The 20,937-nt window shown below is 37.4% G+C and overlaps 1 long non-coding RNA gene across 1 annotated transcript in view; it reads right to left on the minus strand.

The window, feature by feature from the left end:
- The window catches only part of LOC124882699, a 102,837-nt gene extending 83,181 nt beyond the window's left edge, over positions 1–19,656 (minus strand). Inside the window, exons 1-2 of the long non-coding RNA XR_007041972.1 lie at positions 19,289–19,656; positions 18,558–18,662 (exon numbers count right to left, since the gene is read on the minus strand). This is a non-coding gene — a long non-coding RNA (uncharacterized LOC124882699). The remainder of the gene's footprint in view (positions 1–18,557; positions 18,663–19,288) is intronic.
- Between the last annotated feature and the right edge of the window lie 1,281 nt (positions 19,657–20,937).

Below are 20,937 nucleotides of genomic sequence, written 5' to 3' on the forward strand. Positions count from 1 at the left end.
AAGCCAAGCATTCTCTAATTTCCAAGTAATGACTTTCGTGCTCTTCCTTCACCTTTCCACAGAGAAAAGACGACATACAGCTACTGAACGCCACTCTAAACATCTACATGCGAATTTTCTCCAATGTCCTGCATCCAAGCCTTGGCAACCACCATGGCGGGAGCCACAACCCAAGGCTGCTGGATTCGCTGACCAATCCAGCGGACAGGTCTAAAGTCCACTCAGCTCTGAAGCAACTCAAGAAAAAGATAGAGGAGCTGAAGAGCCGCTTGACTTGTCAAAATCAAAACATAGAGACTGCACTCAGTGAGCTGGACAACATTAAGGTAATATACATTTTTCTACAGTTTATCTGGCCAATACAAAAATTGTTACATTTTTGGCTGGTGTTTAACTAGACCCCTCTTTGTACACTACTAGTTGATCATTATCTGTGCGATCACAGGTAAACAGAATAGTTGTCATGGTTTTTAGGTCAAAGTTATGCTTTGTCTTTATCAGAATGGCTCCATTTTTATATTATAAGATTAAACAAAAAATTCATTTAGGGCTGCTCAGTTCTTGAAAAATGAAGAATTACAATTATTTTGGTCATATGACAATCATAATCATTGAAAACGATACCTCACTGACTTTGGAAAAACTGTATTTGCTGCACCAAAAGAACAATTAACAGTCTTCACCACAAAACTCTCTGTTGAACCTTCAATTAAAGTAACTGAACAAGTATTTATTTAAATGTAGGATATTATATAAAAAATAAGCACAAATAAAAATCGGGAAAATAGTGCACTATATCTCTGGAAAACATATTAACAAAATTAAGTGCAGCTACATTGATTAACATTTTTGCTCCATTAGTTGCTCATTGATGACTCAGTTTCGGGTGGTTGCACAGAATCGTTGCATTGCCGAGCGGTACAGACACAATCTAGCAGCAAATCAATGTCTTAGAATCCAAAACGTTCCCGCACAAATGAACTGACTCAACCTTTTTGTTTGCTAAGTGCTGCTGCTGTCGACGCGGCTACAGCTCATTTCGTAATTTCATACCTTTGCAGTTTTGGTTGTTTCACCTTTTCCAGATAGTAAATGGTGCCATCTAAAGAGGTCCACTGTTCCTACAGGTAATGCATCGGTTCAAGCCCGAAACGGGTTACAGCTCCTCCTGCCCTCTTTGCGGCCAAAAATCTGCCGTCTTGCTTGCAATGACTGTTAAAACAAGACGGCATGATTGAGCCTCTGAAAAGGGGCAGCAGCGGGCACCAACCAGGAGACAAGACCAAATAAGAACTTTCTTTCAAAGCACAATAAATACAACTATAAATGTGTTTATTTATACCGCGCCAGAGAATACCACTAAAAGATGCAAGTATAAAACACAGCATTGTTGCCATGAGAGATTAACAGTTGAGGTTAAATAAAGGAGGTTGCGGAATAAACAGCAGAAAGATGCGATTTACACTCCATCCCGAACTTTCCTGAATCTAAATCTAGCTGCAGAAGTCAACTTGTTGTTTTAGCTGTGATTGATATTAGTGGCATGTTTTTTTATGTGAATTAACCTGAGGTTCCCCCTCTGTCTGCAGGTGGATGACCCCATGGTGCAGAAAAAGGCTCTGGCCGAGTTCTTACGGATCTACCAGGCAGCTTCAACTGTTGCAGCTGTCAATGCTGGTTCAGCAAAATAATCATAGTCATCAATCAATTTGACTAAAGAACGCTCAGGGAACTTGTTTCTTTAACAACCAATCAACTCTTCCTCTCACTTTAAAATTGTATTTATAATGATTTTTCTTAGGTTTTTTTTTTTTTTCCTTATAGTCTATATATGAATGTCTACTTCCACTTTCACACTGATACTGTAACTTAGTATTTAACAGGTTATTTGAGGCAATTTCACATTCCAGTGCTCCACTTAACAGTTATATTTATGTTGTGATTATTTATTATGAGTTATTTATTTTTTTATTTATTGTTTTATTTCAATAAAAGCAAAGAACTTCATCATCTAAAAGTTTATTTGTGACATTTTTAAAGATATATTCGACACAGAGATCAATCTGTTTCCCATTAAACTGCTCACCTCTGCTTTTCATGTTAAATAAAGTCAAAACATTTGACTGCTAGAACCACTGCCTAACAGAAATGAAGTGCAGTGAATATGGAGCCCTCCTACACTAACAGCCTATTTTCAGTAAATCCTGAAGCAGCTGATTAAAGAATCTAATTATTTTCTGGGAATGCTCCCAAGTGCTGCTTCAATGGGAGTCTGAATGAATCAATCGTGATATCGTATTAACAAACCAAAAGCTGATAGAAAAAAGTGTCTATGAAGGAAATTATGAATTGTTTTTTCCAGGATTTGCTCTATTTAATAGTCTAGGATGTTACCTGTCCTGTCCAAATATATTTTTTTCTACCAAACATAAAGAAAAACCCAGTGTAGTAATAAATCAGCATCTGTCTGAACATGCAGACTGCTTGGTTTCTGAGCATTGTAAGCAACTTGATTTGTTTCATTAGCTGCAGAAACTGTAAAGTAGTAGTGTCCAACTCTTGTTCTGAGGGATTAGTGTCCTTCGTTGTTTAAATGTGTCCAGGCTCCAACAGAGCTGAGACAAATGGCTACATGTTAAATGGACTGAAGTTTTTCTAGTCATGCTGACCTCTCAAAGCACAACTGGAGCCACATTCACCCAATCGAACTCAAAAGTGTGCACATTCATACACCGATACACAGGCAAGTTGTGGTTAAGTGCCCAGGGGCACATCAACACGTGGCAGAAGAAAGCTGGAATCAAACCCTCAACTTCAATTGCAAAACAACTACTCTCCCCATTGAGCCACAGTCACCACAACATCCTTAAGAAGTGACCAAGTTCTTCAAAGACCTGCTGGTGACATTTCCGTTTGATTCTGGTGTGCTGAACCAGGAAAACCTCAAAAGCATGTAGGATATGCCCTTTCACTGGCATTGGGCACCAGCGCTGTGAAGGCCACCAGATTCCAACAAACCAATCAGACAAATAAAACATTTTCCAAGGTGGCTCCAGTGATAAACTAGGACTGGTTCAAGTGGATTCTTAACTAGGTAAACAAAACCTCGGTGCCACAGTACTCCATCACCCGATTTAAAAAGTGTGTCATCTACAGGTTGCTGCAGACCTGATAACTGCTGTTTGCATTCCACCAGATGCTAATGCCAACTCCACATGGCAGCATCAACAATCAGCAGAGCATGCATCCTAACCCTGTGTACATCCTAGCAGGTCATTTTAATCATGCAGATGTAAAGACTTGCGGCTGATGAAGGAAACGCATCACTGGCAAAGAAGCTAAACTTCTTCTAGATACAGCTCACCCTGCAGCCTAGGGCAGCCTCGCCTTCAAAGTGGAGAAGTGTGAGATGGGGCGCACACTGTGAGCTGTCAACCTATGAAAGGCTGCTTTACCTGACAGTGTCTTCTGACAAGAGATTAAGGACAGCGCAGACCAGCTAGCAAGTCTTCACCAGTATTTTCAATCGGTCCTTTTCCCAGTCCACTGTTTGACTCTGCCTAAAATCATCCATCATAGGAAACCCCATTTTATCGGCCACAATGACTACTGCCCAGGTGCACTCACACCAGATGAAAAGCTTTGAAAAACTGATCTGGGGTCATATTACCTCATTCCTCCCTCCAACTTTTGACCTACACTTGTTTGCCTTCAGGGTGAACAGATGCCCAGAAGATGCAGTAGCCATAGCCCTCCATGCTGCGTTGTCCCACTTGGAGCATCAGGAGAGCTATGTGCAGCTGCTCTGAGGACTTCAGCTCTTTATTTAATACCATATTACCTGATAAACTGATAGGTAAACTGATGGGCCTTCCGCACTCCATCTGCACATCTTAACTTGGATGACTTTAAATTTTCTGCTTCTAAATTCAGACAAGACAGAAGTTGTCGTCTTTGGACCTGAGTCTTTAAAAAAGAAACTGCTTAGTTAATCACTTAACCTGGATGGCATTAAATTGACCTCCGGTAATAAAGTAAAAAACCTTGGTGTTATTTTTGACCAGAACATGTCATTTAAATCCCATATTAAACAGGTTTCTAGGATTTCCTTCTTTCACCTCTGGAACATTGCTAAAATTAGAAATATCCTGTCCAGGAGTGACGCTGAAAAACTAGTCCATGCATTTGTTACTTCAAGGCTGGACTATTGTAATTCTTTACTATCAGGATGTCCACAAAATGCAGTTAAAAGCCTTCAACTGATTAAAAAAAATAAAACTTAAAATAGAAACAAACTCAAGGGGGGAAACTAAACCTAGAGGCAATTTGGAGAACTAGACTCATGAAAAAAACAACTGGGTAACAATAACAAAAGGGATCTAAGGCCAAAGGGGAAAGGGAACTAATAAACTAGAATAATGCCGCAAGAATAAATAAACCTAACTAACAATGAACAAGCACAGAAACACTAAGCGAGAAACTAAACAAAAAAAACAAAAAAAACAAAGGAAAAGAGAACTGTACTAATAATAACCAGAGGAGAAAACCATTCTATGTAATAAATAAATGAGAAAGCAACCACCAAGGGAACTATGGGCGAGGGGAGAAAGAACTACTAAAACTAACATCAGGATGACAGAAGGAATAAATAAATAGAACTACTAAACCCAAAGGAATAGAAACACTTAACTGAAAAAGTAAACAAACACAAAACCCAAAATGGCAGATCCTGACAAGAACATCTCAAGAATTTTAGTAGATGAAAACTCTCTTTGAAAAATCTATACAAGATACTTTATTAATCACAATCGGAAATTAAATGTAACTCATGCAGGTTTTTTCAAAGAGCAGTTGTAGATGGTGATGATTGTGGGCAGGAAGGAGCTTCTGTATTACAATTGTGTCAAAGAAGCTTCTGACTGAAGACAATCTATTGTTGTATGACACTGCGATGAGGGTGCTCTGGGTTGTCAATAATGTTCTACATTATATGAAGAAACCTTCTTTACAGAATCATCTCCATATGTTTCAGAGCAGTCCCAGAACTGGACCAGCCATCTTTATCAGCTTCTTGAGTTTTTTTTAAGTCACTGGTTGTAATGCTGCTACCCCAACAAATCATGGCAAAACAGATGGCACTCTCCACTACAGACTTACTGTAATTGAGAAAAAATACTAAGAAAATTCCACGTTTAAATGTGTGAATGTGAGAAATGAATGGAGGATTTAAACCACTAGGTTTTGCCTCATACCAAAGCAGTAGGATTGAAAGTGACTAACTTTTGTGGAAGCAACGGCAAGATTTCTCCACTCGAAAGAATTGAAGTGAGAATTACCACAAAAGGAGATTTTCTGTCACCCTACTGAGCAGAATAATCCAGTATTTAGAATACCCTAGGTATTTATATGCTGGACCAAATAAAAAAAATTTAAAAAATGGGAAAAGGGGCGAGTAAAAATAAACTAAAAAACAAATTACAATGCAAAGATTGGAAGTTCATAGAAGCACAAGATCCGAATAAATTAAAATATTTTGAAAAATGGATAACCACATATAATTATGATGGTTGATTAAACTCTCAAAAATTAGTCAATCTACAGGATGCAATAATTAAAAGAACAAAACGTGACCCAAGAAAAATGGAAAAAGAAGGTTATGAGGATGTAGATGATTGGTTAAAAGTAGCTAAAAGGAGAGAGGAAGGAGTAAAGAAGCGTAAGGAGGAGGAGAAAGAAAAGGAAGAAGAAAATCATAGGAAACAATTATTGTTTCATAGAGCAGAAGATAATGAGACTGGGTGTGTTGGGCTCGACGGAGACAACCAGGAAATACAGTTATACAACCACAAGGAGAGCAACAGCAGGAAGAACAGATAGATGAGCAACCACAGGTACATGCAACAGCTGTAACCTCATCTATTTATCCAGGTTTGCCCCTACAAGATCCACCACCTGAACACCCCACTCCACTGCAGACTAGATCTAATAAAATCTCCCTAAGATGGACTAGACAATATGGGAGAACTTTTTCTCCAACTTTAACTCACTCCCCAAGAGTAGTCCTCACAGCTCCTAAATTATCTCATGACAAAAACCCTAGTCTAGCAGAAGCATATCCCATGATACCTGTGACCGATCCAAACGTTGAAAATAATCAACCTCCTGCCATTTTGGTATATAGAACATGGACAATGGAGGATGTTAAAAAGGCTGTGGAGGAAGTAACGTCCCCCAGAGAGGATCCCATTCAGTATGGAGACGATTTGGAGAGTCTTAGGAGATCTTATCATTTGAATGGTGAGGAAGTTCAACAAGTATGGATGACAGTCACAGGAACTGACTGGCATCACGTTAGGAGAAATTGGAACCCTATACACAATAACGCAGTACTTGCACATAATGACCAGGAACTAACAAACAGAGTGAGAGGATTAATCGATAGGCTTACAGTTAGATACAGACGCAGAGCTGACTACGCAGAAATAGCCAGAGTGAAACAAAAAGAGGAAGAACCTTTTGAAGAATATAGGATTAGACTGATAAAAGTGTTTAAAATACATAGTGGTTTACAAGAAGATGAAAACGAGCAAGGAGCTTATCGACAGCAGTTAAAAAATGCACTACATGCTGGTTCCAGGGATGCAATTAATACCTGAGTAAGGAGACATTTTATAGGGTTCCCCACAGCAAATCTAGAAGACTGTTAATCATGCCCTCCATGCAGAAAAAGTTATGAAGGATAAGAAACAGAAAAAGATAGCCAGCACCTTTTTTCAGCAAGAAGAAGAAGAACAGATTTATGATCAGAACAACAGAGGAAGAGGAGGATTTAGAGGCAGAGGACAAAACAGCAGGGGTCAGAAAGGAGGAGTAGAGGAAATTACAGACAATACACCTCAGGGTGTTGGTGTTGTGGGAGAGAAGGACATCTGATCAGAGACTGTCCTGAGAGGAGAAATAATAATTCAGAATGACTAGGACAGAAAACAAGTGAAATTATTCCTAGTACCTCAAACACCGATAAAAACAAAAAACCAGAAACACAGGGGCAGGATGTCCTCCTCAATTTCCAGGACCTTCTCTCCCTAGATAGCATAAAACCTGAAGTTACCTTACTGTTGAATGGAAAATCAATTACTTTTCTTTGTGATACTGAGCATGCAGGACCACCTGTAGAGAAACAATCCCAAATTCCAGACTTAGTGATCAGCAAATAACAGTAAGGTCAGCTAGTGGGAAATTGACACAAGTCTGTGAGTCTGAACCAGTTTGGATAAGAGATCCCAATGGACAGTCATGTCAGCTATCTATTCTAATGTTCCCTGAGTGTCCGGTGAATCTATTGGGACGAGATGGATTATTACATCTGGGGTTAGCATTAATTAAGACCTCAGAAGGACATATTGTAGTAAAGAGAAAAGCAGAACTCAGCCAAGGAGATTATTTCGTGTTAAAAGGAGTGAGACCACCTTATTACCATTATTCACTAGATGTTCCAAATAAGCCACCACTAGACGTAGGGACAGCTTTATTAACAGAAGGAAGAAATGTCATTACTCGACTACAAGATCAGATGACACCAGATGATCTACATTTTACCATGTGGTATAAAAATACTCCTGGACCAGATAAAACTTATGAAGAAGCATTAACTAAAGTAACCCCTACAAAGGTTATGGTAACTTATGTTTATACAGATGGGAACAGTTCGTCAGTTGCTGAAGTAGTGTTAGCGGAAGACACTAGGAAGCTCTGCAAAATGTGTACACCTCCACACATATCTTTATTCAAGGATAAAGAACTCAAGTGGCCTGATATGAGAAGAATAGTGCAGAGGGGAAAAGATGCTACAGACTGGTTTGCAACAACAATGAATACAGAAATCAGTGCATCCACAGGATTAACTAGGAAGCTATTATTCTGGACAGTGACAGTACAGGAAGGGAAACATTTGCATACAAAGCAACAATGAGAAATATTCCTTACTGAACAGGAGGAACAGTTCTTGAATGAAGTCCCTGATAAGTTATGGTTAAAAGACCCTACTGATGCGGGTTTAATAAAAGGAGCGTTACCTTCAAATTAGAGCAAAAACAGAATACAGGCCCAGAGTAAAACAATACCCTTTGAAACATGATTCACGTGAAGGAATAAAACCAATAATAAAGGATTTAATAACTGCAGGGGTGATAATAAAATGTGAGGATTCACCAGGTAACACCCCCATTTTTCCAGTTAAAAAACAAGCTCCATCAACAGGATGGTGCATGGTACAAGACTTACAGGCAGTTAATAATGCAGTTGTTCAGAGAGCACCGTGTGTTCCTGATCCTTATACATTATTAAATTCCCTAAGACCAGATGATAGAATATTTACTGTAGTTGATATAAGCAATGCATTTTTCTCTCTACCTATAGATAAAGATAGGCAGTTCTGGTTTGCATTCACCTTTGAGGGACAAAGATATACTTATACCAGACTACCTCAAGGCTACTATGAAAGTCCAACTATATACTCTCAGGTAATGACTGCAAGTATGGCCAAGTTTGACCCTCCAGGAGGTAGTCAGGGTTTATTATATGTTGATGAGGAGACCTGTAAAAATGACACAATAGCATTATTAAAACATTTAGCAGAAGAGGGCCACAAAGTCATTAAAAAGAAACTTCAGTTGTGTAAAAATGAGGTTAAATACTTAGGACACAATCTTAGCGCAGGGGGACGCACAATTGTAGAAGAAAGAAAGACTGCAATATTACATGTTCCAAAACCAGTAACAAAAAAGCAAATGATGTCCTTCCTTGGACTAACTAATTATTGTAGAAACTGGGTGCCAAATTATGCATAAATAGTAGCTCCATTAAACAAACTAATGTATGAGGAAGAGCTGAACATGACGTCTGAACTAAGATGGAGTGTAGAAGCTGAAGAAGCATTTACCAACATAAAACAAGTTCTAGTTTCCAGTACTGCTTTAGCATTACCAGACTATAGTAAACCATTTGTTCAGATGGTAGATTGCAAAGGACATTTTATGACTTCAGTTCTGGTTCAACAACATGGAGATAAAATGAAACCATTAGCTTATTTCTCTTCAGAACTAGATAGTGTTGCGTGTGTGTAACCATATTATGTGAGAGCTGTAATTGCTGCCTCCATGGCAGTTGAAGTCAGTGCTACAATAGTGTTGTTTCACCTTTTAACCTTAAGAGTTCCCTGTGCAGTTTCAGCATTATTACTGCAAACAAATATGACCTTTCTATGACCTGCTAGACATCTGTCCTGCATGTCAACTTTACTGTATGGAGCTGCATTAAAAGATGAAAACTATATTTGACCAGATAATAAACCTGTCCTACCAAAGAACCTATATAAATGAGCGGCAATATTGAGCCATCGTGTTTCACAATGTCACAACAGGGGGAATGGTAGGACAGATACATAAATATTATACAACATATGGATTTAATTCTTATTCAAAAGATTTTTGTAGAACATGTTTAACGTGCAAAACATTATCCACAAGGGAATTTAAGACCAAGAAGGGGATCATTTCCAAAACCAAGATACCCCTTTCAAACAATTCATATGGATTTTATTGAGTTAAACTAAAGTGAAGGGAAAAAGTTCTGTTTAGTCATTATAGAGGCATTTTCTAAATGGATAAAACTATTTCCAACTAAACATCCAGATGCCTTGACTGTAGCAAAAGCACTGTGTAAAGATATTATTCCCAGATGTGGGATTCCAGAGAAAATATATAGTGATAATGGAGCCCATTTTGTAAATCAAATAATAAAGAAAATAGGAATTATGTTTCTGAGAAACTATTGCGCTTACCATCCTCAAAGTGCTGGATTAGTGGAAAGATTTAATGGGACTATAAAGAACCGCCTGAAAAAGTGTATTGAAGAGACAGGAAGACCATGGACACAGTGTCTGGATCTAGTAAAACTATATATAAACATTACAAGCACCTCAGGGTTAACACCCTATGAAACGTTATTTGGAAGACCATACAGATTACCACAGAAGCTAATCTAGCTGATTATATGAGGTGTATGTTAGAAAAACAACAGAAACAAAATCAAACTAATGAGGAATGTTTTATTTCCCAGCAGGAAAACCAACTAGTGGAACCAGGAGACTGGGTGTTAATAATGAGTGTAGAAAAGAAACATTGTTATTCACCTAAGTGGGAGGATCCATATTAGGTATTATTAACCACTCCTACAGCATTAAACATAACTGAGAGATCAACCTGGATTCACCTTATACATTGTTAAAAGGTCATTTTGGTTGAAAGCTTCATCAGGGGAAGTGATTTACAGACTGATAATAGGGTGGACCCAGACATTTAGAGGCTGGAGAGACCCGAAAGTCAGTGAAGAAAATTAAAACACTGGAACCATTTAGAGGAGTCAAAATGTCAGCCAAAATGACTTTTAGATGGATGAACAATGCTTTTCGTTGCTGGGTATTTATATTTTTCCTCATATTGATTTTCTTATTTTTCTGGTATTTCTGGGAACCAGTCAAGATAAATAAGAATGTAATAACACCTGCTATGAGTCATATGAAACAAGTAGCGTTAAATCAAGGAAGGCAAGATAACCTAACTATGTGTACTAAACAAACTTCTTATACTTATGGTATTCAAGTGTGCGTGAAATCTAAAACCACAGCTGTGGTGCTGATCCCACTCATTAACTTGACCAAACGAGGAAGGAAAGGACAGGATTATAGAAGTTATAAATGGTATTTAACTAATGATAGAAGAGACACCTCATGGTCCATGATGGTAGCTGATGAAGGAAATAATCGGACACCAGAGTGGTGCACCACTGCTTATGCTAGTCATCAAAAGAAGTTGTTTAAGCTCCATAAAGCTGATAATGTAATCCAGGTAACAATTAACCTCACGCATAACTCTTTATGTCCTCCCGACTACGTTACATCAGGAGGAAAATGTTGGGGTTTTCTCCTGTGGGTTTGGGTTTCAGGATCAGACCCAAATTTTGACCTTTTTGTTTGTGAAGTAAAAACTGAAACGACTCTCTCCCCTAAGACCACAGCGAAGAGAGTAAAAATTATGTTAGGAAACTTAACCACAGATGACTGGTTCCAGGTTACTACTGGAGTATCAGGAACAAATAATAACTGGTTATTGATGGTAGAGCAAGCGGCTAACATGACTAAAAGAGATTGTGTTGTGTGTTTGGGTCCCAGGTTTTTATTACAAGTAATTCCAGCTGTGATACCACAACTCTGTATGATGGAAGTAATGAATCAAACTAATTTTAATGAAATGTGTCAGCTCTGGGATTCTGTTTTTCCTGTAATTACCGTATTTTCCGCACTATAAGGCGCACTTAAAAACCTTAAATTTTTTCAAAAAACGACATTACGCCTTGTAATCCGGAGCGCCTTATATATGGATCAATTGGTTAATTCGTTGATCCATACTGGTTGTACACGGCGCTCTGTCAAAATGTTTCAGTACGACTGGTAAACTACAAAGCCGCACCGCTTGCAGCATTACGGCTACCGTAGTCAGGGGCGTCGCCGAAGTAATAGTGGTAAACACTTGTACTGTGCTTACTCCTAGTCCAACACCACTTGTGTGTGTATAACGTTTGAATGTACTGTTGCAGGAATTGCCTGAACTATATGTGATTAGAAGCTCAGTGTGTGGGGTGTATGTTTCGTGTGTGTGTATGGAAGATGTTGACATTACTCCTCCAGACAGAGGTGGCGCTGTGTGCTGCCGTAGCTGAGAATCAAGAGTGAAGGAGTGACGTCGGTATTATTGTGTGTGTGGGGTGGGTAGAGACGGCGACCGGAGCAGCGGTGTATGAGTCTGTAAGCCCTGTGTTTTTACGTGCTGCAAAGTCATTAAAAAGAACCCCGAATCTCGTCAACAACTCAGTGTTTTGATGCTGTTTCTTCATGCTCAACTCAGCAACGTATGAGTGAGGGAGTTAACCCCGAGGAAACTAGTAACTTCGGCCCTGGAGAAAGCGTCTCCCCTGTGTCATCAGACTACGGTCAGGGGACAGAAACAGGAAAGGTTAACAGTACTAACGTTTGATTTAGTGCATCAAACTCTCTTTAGCACAGCTCCATCTAGTGGATGCATAACGCAACCCCAGTCAAACGTTTGACTGCAGTAGCTTCTATTCTATGCGCCTTATAATCCGGTGCGCCCTATATATGAAAAAAGTTCTAAAATAGGACATTCATTGAAGGTGCGCCTTATAATCCGGTGCGCCTTATAGTGCGGAAAATACGGTACAACAGATAAGGATAAATTAGTATTCCATAAACGGGTCACCACTGGAAACTACACATATATAAATATGACAGAGAGAGGCAATAAATTGGGGAATCTCACTGCAGTATGATGTACTACAATTATAAAAGTAAATAAGTATTTTAAACCAGTCTCTAGAGGAGACATTTGGTGGTGGTGTGATGACGACAGGTTGTTTGATTAATCACCTTCAAATGTAACAGGACTCTGTGCTCTAATTACTTTATTGTTACCAGTTTCAGTATATCCTATGTCAGTAGATGAAGTAGTAGATGATCTAGTGTAAACCCACATGATTGGTGTGATAGAAAGTGCAGAGCAGCAGCTTGGCAGACTGAGGGAGACTCTACATACATAGATACTATAGATGAAGATAAATTAACTGATCAAGTAGCTGCAGGATTTGAATCAAGTATCTGTTGGTGGTGTATGTTGAACAAAAACGTAGACAGGATCAACTATATCCATTATAATGTACAAAAACTAGGAAATTGGACACAAAGCGGGTTTGAAACTGTTCATGACTAATTGGCTTCAACTTCCCTGATGACATTCCAGAATAGAATTGCTTTGGACATGTTGTTAGCTGAAAAAGGAGGAGTTTGTGCCATTTTTGGAGAGAAATGTTGCACATTTATACCTAACAACACTGCTGCTGATAGCAGCCTCACTAAAGCCATAGAAGGTTTGAGATCTCTAAATGGCAAAATGAAGGAGCATTCTGGAGTAGATACCTCGATGTGGGATTCCTGGCTGGATGTGTTTGGGAAGTATAACATTTTAGTATCATCAGTAATAATTTCCTTTGCAGTGTTTGCTGCAATTTTGACATTGTGTGGATGTTGTTGTATTCCCTGCCTTCGTTCTCTGTTTAACCGTCTCATCACCACAGCTATTTCTCCTATGGAAGACAGAGTTACCCAACTCTATCTGTTATTTAAACATCAGGATGATGAAGATGATGAGGATGGGACTGACCACTTTTCTGACCTGTACCCAGATCCATCTCTATATGATTCTGTGATTTAAATGTCAGTAAGTACCTCTGAGTATAATTATATTTGTACTCATGAAAAATGATCTTGCAGTTAAAAATCCAAACGAAGTGGCTGTTAAGTGATATGAGAACATGAGCAAATATTAGATAAACAGGTGGGAAATGTTGGAATAATTGTAGATAGGTTTATCTTATATTTTTCCTTTTCTATTAACTTGACTATTTAATCTTTATAACCTTTCATGATGTTTGTGTGAGTAAAGGATGTGATGAGTTTGTCTGCAGGCAAAGATCAGAGGTGGAGCTGAGAAGGAGGTCATAAAGATGAAGGCTGATTGTGTTGAACAGAAAACACACTGATCTTAAGATGGGGAGACTGTGGAAGTGTGTTGTTAAAAGATAATGGTGTTTATGACCTGTTTACGATGCAGCTGTTTTTCCCATTCTTAGAGAGCAACGTTTTTTGTAACTAGGGAGCCCCAAAGATAATAAAATGAGAGGTGCGGACAGATGGTTTTCAGAGCGGTAGGAGATTTGTAACTGAAGCACATCTCTGTCCGTTCTCCTTGCGGCGAGTAAAATAACTAATTATTTGTCTTTCTCTTCTTTTTGTGATGTTATAAGTATTTTAGGTTGTTTGAACCTGACAGGCCTTCCAACCTCAAACACTTGAAGCTCATCAGCAAAGATAAATTGACAAAATATCAGTGGAAAAGCTGGTCAGCAATTGTACGGAGGGCTTGATTGCGGATTATTGAGAAGGATTTACATCATTTCTGACATGCTAACTTCTTTTTTAAATGCCAAGAAAAGCATATTGTTTCATTTTTTTTTTTATGTTCCCGTCTCATTTCCTATCAGAAGCAAAACTTCTTGTTTAAATGAAAAAAACAAAAGTGCTGAAATTTATATCTCCCAGGGGTATAAATAATTTAACTGTGCAAGCAGCTCCCAGTTTTAAAAACCAGCTGGTGACAGAGATTGGCAGTGTTGTTTCTTTCAGATTTTATGTATAAAACTCTTACAGTCTGAATCATTTAAAGATTTTTATTGCTGCATTAAAAGGCCAAGTTACTTGCAGTTTCTGTTTATTTTATTGATAAAACCACTAATGACTTTTTCATGCTGTTAATCAAAACATTTCTAGTGGTTTCCCTGAGTTAATTTTAATTAACCTGGTTAGTTTTTCATGTTTTAACTTTCTGGATTAATGATGTTTTAGTTCTGAAATCGGGTTAGTGCATTAATGACAGGGCCCTCTTTTCTTCCCAATAGACAATTAAAAACAGATGTAATACTAAAGGCATTCTTTGAGTGGTAGTTGGAGACATATGTGATGATCAATAACGTGAAAAAAAATACAAAATGTATTTTATTATTTATATTGATAACAATTTAAAGATTGACTTTTATTCATTAGTTTTATTTCTTAACACAAATTAACTTTATGGCTCTGAAACAATTGCACATTTAGTTTTTTTTCCATGTTGTAACTGGAGCAGTTTATTTTTTATTGCTTGATGAAAGAATAGGTGCAAATTTATAGCTTCATCATTTTGAAAAGACACAATTAGAAGGACAAAATGATTAAACAATTCTTCACAGAACAACACAAAATAAAAGAAATACAAAAATGGATAAATATTAAATAAATATTGTTTGGATTTCTTTCTTTATTTAAAATAATTTCTGACTCAGAAAATTCTTCTAGAGACAGGATGGGCCTAAACGATTTAGGAACCAATGATTTAGTGAATATCTGAGATTTAAAGAAGTTTCCAAAAAATATAAAAAAATAAAATAAAAATTGAAAAGTTAATAAACCTAAAACCAGTGAGTGTGATGTTTGTAGTTTGAGTTTCTGAGCTGATGTTAGTTGAGTAAACGCCACCGTGTCTGAAGTCATATAAAGACTAATCAGGATTTAAACTCGACTGCAGCAGCAACAGGTTTCACTTCAGATATCGGTGACTGAAAGGAAACTCCAAAGTACCTGGAGTATATAGATACAAAACATGTTAAAGACATATCAAACAGCAAGACTAAGTAAAGGAAAAATGGTCTCTCCGGTGGAGTAAAACGGAGGTGAGAAGAAGTGGAATGACTGCATCCTGTGACATCACACTGACATTAGCAGGTTTCCCTTCTCTTCACCAATCAACTGGAGGGATTTCCCCGTCCAGCTCGTGATGTAATAAAACAGTCACAAAAGGATAATAGTGGCTAACATCTGGTTAAAATATGTAACTATGACACAATAAATATTTTATAGCCTAAAACTAATGATTAACAAAAACCAGATAAATGTGACTAAGGACAGAAATGAAAGCTGCTGTGAGAAAGATTGTCCTGGTAATACTTATGAGGTTTTTGGTACACTTCAGTCAAGACAAATAAATAAAAATGTATGATTTATTTTTGCTTTGGTCAGCAATAAACAAATAATATATTTTAAATTCTGAAATGAATTTTATTTTATTATGTTCTGAAACTTAAAAAGGTGGAAAGTATAGAACTGAGTGGAGATTTGCTTATAATGAATAAATAAATATGAGCAGGCATAGCCAATGGATGAATAGATAGATTATTATACAATACAGATGCTTGAAAGCAGTCAGTGTGGATGTTTGAATAACACTGACCCATATTTAAGAACAAAACATGTTTAAATCACTTTGGAGTTGTTTTGATATGTAGACATCTTAGTTTCCCAGCTGTACCTGAATGCAGCATGAATAGATGTTGGGAAAATTCCCTCCCATCAACAGACTTTCCTCCGACTTATGCTCTACCATGGCCAGCTCCACTCCACTCAGCCCGTTTTGCAACCGTTTCCATTACTGGCTCTTCCAGCCTGGTACTGGTTTTCTTGGTACCTGCTTGTCAGCAGGTCCTACTGGAGTTGAGCCGGGTCAAAATGTGACATGAACAGACTGCTGTTCACTGATTGCTGTCAATGGAAAAACAGCAGGTTTAGTGCGGAGTAGAGTGAGGACGAGCAGAGTGGAGCTGTGAGGTGCTGCAACCACTAACGGAAAAAAGGCCCTACATTTTACACAGAGCATGTAGTTTGGGCTGACTGGATGCTCCAGGCAGCTGGATTTGGACTTTAGCTCATTTTCCTTGGGTGAGTCTTCCAGTCTTCCATTCTGAACAGAACCAATCTGCCCAACAAAGCTCTTATATAAGACTACAGAGTTCACAAGAGTCTTGAGTTCATTCGAGTAACAAACACACTTCTTCAGGGAGACGGAAGCTCTAGGACAGCTGTGAATTTGTGACGGATCAGTGTATGTTTGTATCTTTGTAGTAAAACCAGTCAACCTTAAATCTGGAGTGCAGAAGTAAACAAACCAGCCAACTGTATTTTCCCCTCATTTCTGCTCCATTTTATACCAAAAAAAAAAAGGAAAACTAAATGAATTTTGATTCAAACTGATTTATTTATTTTACTGCATAAAGCTTTGACAACAACTGTCACGTTCAACTTCTGTTTCTATGTAATACCCAGAGGTTTCTGCATTTCAAGTCTCTCACGTGTTTTAAAGTTTTACAACATAATAATATTTTTTGAATGCCTTTGAAAATGCTGTATGCTGAACTCTGGTCAGTGATGACACCTTCACCACGTCACTTTATTCATTTCACAATCCTCTAGTTTATGGTAAAAAGACCTTTTGGCTTTTTCTTTCTTCCTTCTGTTGTCACCTTCCTACACTGAGGAACATCTGAATGCAGCGTTAAACCACAGCTTTTGACTTGCCGTAGAGGGACAGCCCTCAAACGCTTTTTCTCGATCACACCAGAAGGAGCGGTGAAGAAAAACGTCCATGTTCCAAAGTTCAGAAAAACTGACTCATTCAGATGGACGTGTTCTACCTGTTAGTGGGGTTGTTTGACCATCAAATAAAACTCGCTGCAACAATAATCAATAGAAGCACAAAAATTAAATAAGACTGTAAAATACACTAATGTGGACCAGATTCCTGTTAATTTAGGACTCTGAGGCTCGTTTCACAAAAGTGGAATTGAGTAATCCAGGATGAGAGCAGATAGTTGGGCCGACTAAGTCCCATCAGAGAGCTGCTCTCTTTATCAAAAACTTCTATTTTTCCTGCAGTATTGAAAACGATGTTGAAAAGTATTTGAAACATTACTTGTTCTCCATCAAGCTGCATCGTTTGTTTCTGATTCACTTCAGTTTTGCAACTATTAACTAACATACATGATTAAACTGTTTGTTCTGTTTATTAGCAAAGATTTGAACTGTTTCTCTGATCTAGAAGTGTTTTCTAAACAGACCGATCCATTTTAGAGGGAAGACAAATTTCACTTTACTTACGCATCAAATTAAGATCAATAACAGAAGATAACTTCGTTATAAACCTTTTACATCTAAATACCTTTCAGAACTTTTATACCTGTTCTGCATCAAACAGTTTGTTCCTTCTTTAAGTAAGAAATACCCAAAAAGTTCAGACTTTGCAGCTTTTATTTACTGGTGTTTCAGCCCTGAGCTCACGTCTCATAGATGGACGCTTTGTGACAGAAACCTGAGCACAGCTGAGCCAGTCACATCACACACAGACAGCAAGCTGCAGCAACTAATATAGTCTCTGCTCTAGGTCTGGGTCAGCTACCACTATCAGCTGGTCAGATGCCTGTTATTTCCTGATCCTGATATTTGTGGCAAAACTGAACATTTTAATTTCTTAGAGCTTCTACTGAAAGATCAGCAAGATAAATGTTTTTATTGCCCTTTGTTTACCAGGTCCAAACTTAAAAAAATCCACTTTATCTGAATGTCACAATATTCAAATTTATGCGAAGGTCATCAGCACTATTCTGATCAGACCCGATTGAGCAGAGTTTTGATGCATACTCAAAATGTCCAATACTTTGAATCTTGACCTAAAGAGACCATCTGCATAAATCCAACCTGCAGGGTTCCCTAAACTAATGACAGAAGTCCTGCTTTTATAAATCTGAGGTCAAGATTTTTGCTTTTAATGCATTTAAAAACCTAAATGTGACCATTTGAATTACCAATTTTACAAAGTGTGAAAGGACTTTACCCAAAGTTCTTTAGAAATTTACCATTGAGAAATTAATTTATGTTTAGGCTCATATTTAGCAGAAAACTACTGATTTCCTCAAAACAGAGATGAACTTCCTTCTGTGAAACTCCAGTGTTTATGTGAGTGAACAGGGGATACCCATACGCTTTAACACCTGAGTGTCCTCACCTCAGCCCAACTTTGTCTTCACCTTCCTGTTTCCTGTTTCTTCACCTGCTTGGTCTCGTTTCTGCTCAATGGCATCAGACAAGGTCTTGTATTGCTCCTCAAAAGCTGAATTTCATTCAGAAAGGAAGAAACATGAGACTGAGTTAGTGACTAAATTATAAACATTATAGTCAAAGTCAAGTCCTAAATTCAGTTAAGAATATATTGCAACTTGGACGTCCTCCACCCTTATTGAGATTTAATAGAAGAATGAACAAAAGCATCAGTCTCTAGATTTACAAAGCTAGTAGAGACAAGAACAAAAAGCATGTCGCTGTAAAAGCACTGGAAAGGGGTTTAACAAAGTATTAACTGGGACCCTATGCATCTTCTTCCTTTCACAATTACGCACTATTTTGTGTTGACCTATCAAATAGAACAATTTTTTATAAAGTATTTTTAATTAAATTGAATTATTTAGATTTTTTAAATAAATTAATTAAATGTTCTGGTGGATTTTTCCTTGACTAATGTTTAATAACAACAGCATAACCTGGTTAAACCTCAGCACTGAATGCTAACATTAGCTTAGTTGTGGACGAAAAACCCCCTTGCTAACAGTTAGCTAAACTTTAATCTTGGACTTAAGTCATAAATGTTAGCATTCACCTATAAACACTTAGACATAATTTAATTCCTAAATATAAAGGAGGCAAACCGAAAAGTAAAGTAACTATAACTTATTTACTCACTTTTAGTTCTTGTCGCCGGAATTCGGTCTCTTCTAGGAAGTTAAATTAGCTGGAATTAATAGACAGCTCCGTCAAAACGGCTGGTTGGGAAGTGGTACGGTCCATTTTAGGGATAACTCAAATCAAACGCTTGATTATTTTATGCCTGAATATAGAAGCTTAGTTGGAAACGAATGACTATAGATAATTACGCTTAAAAATAAATTTTAAACTAAATAATATGTTGGGTTACCTCTTTTTTTGGGGAACTAGGTGTTAGTTGGAAACGTCACAGTCCCCCCTGTTCGGGCCGTTTTGGAACGTTCTCTTTAATTTCTGATGGCACGGTCCATTTACTGCGCTGGAGACTGATCTAGGATCTGTGGGACGTCGTACCCAATAAATCCCTGTTTGGCGCTTGATTCTGTAGATTAATTAAATTGTAATTGTAATAAATCTGTGCACAGTTGACTTTCAATTAGATAGCGTAAATATAAGGCGAACTGGCATAACATTATGACCACTGGAGGGTGAAGGGAATGACAATAAAAAAAACATAATTCTGTTTTTCAGAAAACTGAATAACAAAAATCCCACAGAAAAAATATTTTTTAATACCAATAAATAACGTTGTGATGCGTAGTGGAGAAGACGTGGTATTAAAATAAATAAAAGCTTCATCCTGTTTTTTCCAACATGCTATTTACTAATATGTGTATGGATATATATGAGTACATTCACTATGTTTATGTAATTCTAATTTTTTGTAGCAGTTGTGTTTGCGTTATTTTGTTTGTATTATTTTAACATGATCAAATGCTGAAGCATGAACCTGTGATTTAATTTCAACTATTCGTTGGAAAACCATCTCTGTACGTTTTATTCTTCTGATTGTCTTTCAGTTATTTGGGATCCTGGGATCCATATGCCTGAATAATGTGCCTCAATATAAAGTTATTTACCTTTGTAGTTCTGTATGTGTTTTTAATAAAGCTTAAACTGGGATTTTTTTAAGCTGTTGTCCTCTGTGCCCATTTTACCTACTATACTAACACTGTTCAATGTTTGGGAGCCAAATTAATTTGGTAAAACGACAAAAATTGGGGAATTATCATGATAAAAAGTTAAAGTATTTAAAATAGTAACTACACACTTTTACTGTAAGGTTAATCATGAAAATGACTTTAAATTCCTTTTTAAAACTTTACAGTATATCAGACTACATTTTAAAAAAATATATTCAAAAAACATCTGAGAACGAAAGCCATCAGAAGAACAAGAAACTAGTTTAGTTATATGACTTGCTGTGTTTTATGTGCAGTACATGCTGCATGTTTCTTTGAGCTCATAAAGCTGTGTGCAAAATCCCATATCATGATGCCTCCACCACTGTACGTTACACTATAATATGGCATGAATTCTTCTACAGGTTAATTACTTGCTGTATAGAAATTAGATTTCAACCAAAAAAACTGGAAGGGGGTTTTAGTACTTTGCACTTTGGTCAACTCTTATTTGGCTCAAACTTGTTAATAATATTGCTGCTTTTGAGGAGCAGAAATCATCAGCCAGCATTGAAACAATTATCATGTCGCTGACAATGCAAATGAATCTGTTAAAAATTGAAGTTACAAAGATCTGTTTGGAGTAAGATCTGAAATCACAAACCA

This window comes from Girardinichthys multiradiatus, chromosome 17 (genome assembly GCF_021462225.1).
Source record: "Girardinichthys multiradiatus isolate DD_20200921_A chromosome 17, DD_fGirMul_XY1, whole genome shotgun sequence".
Taxonomy (NCBI): Eukaryota; Metazoa; Chordata; class Actinopteri; order Cyprinodontiformes; family Goodeidae; genus Girardinichthys; species Girardinichthys multiradiatus.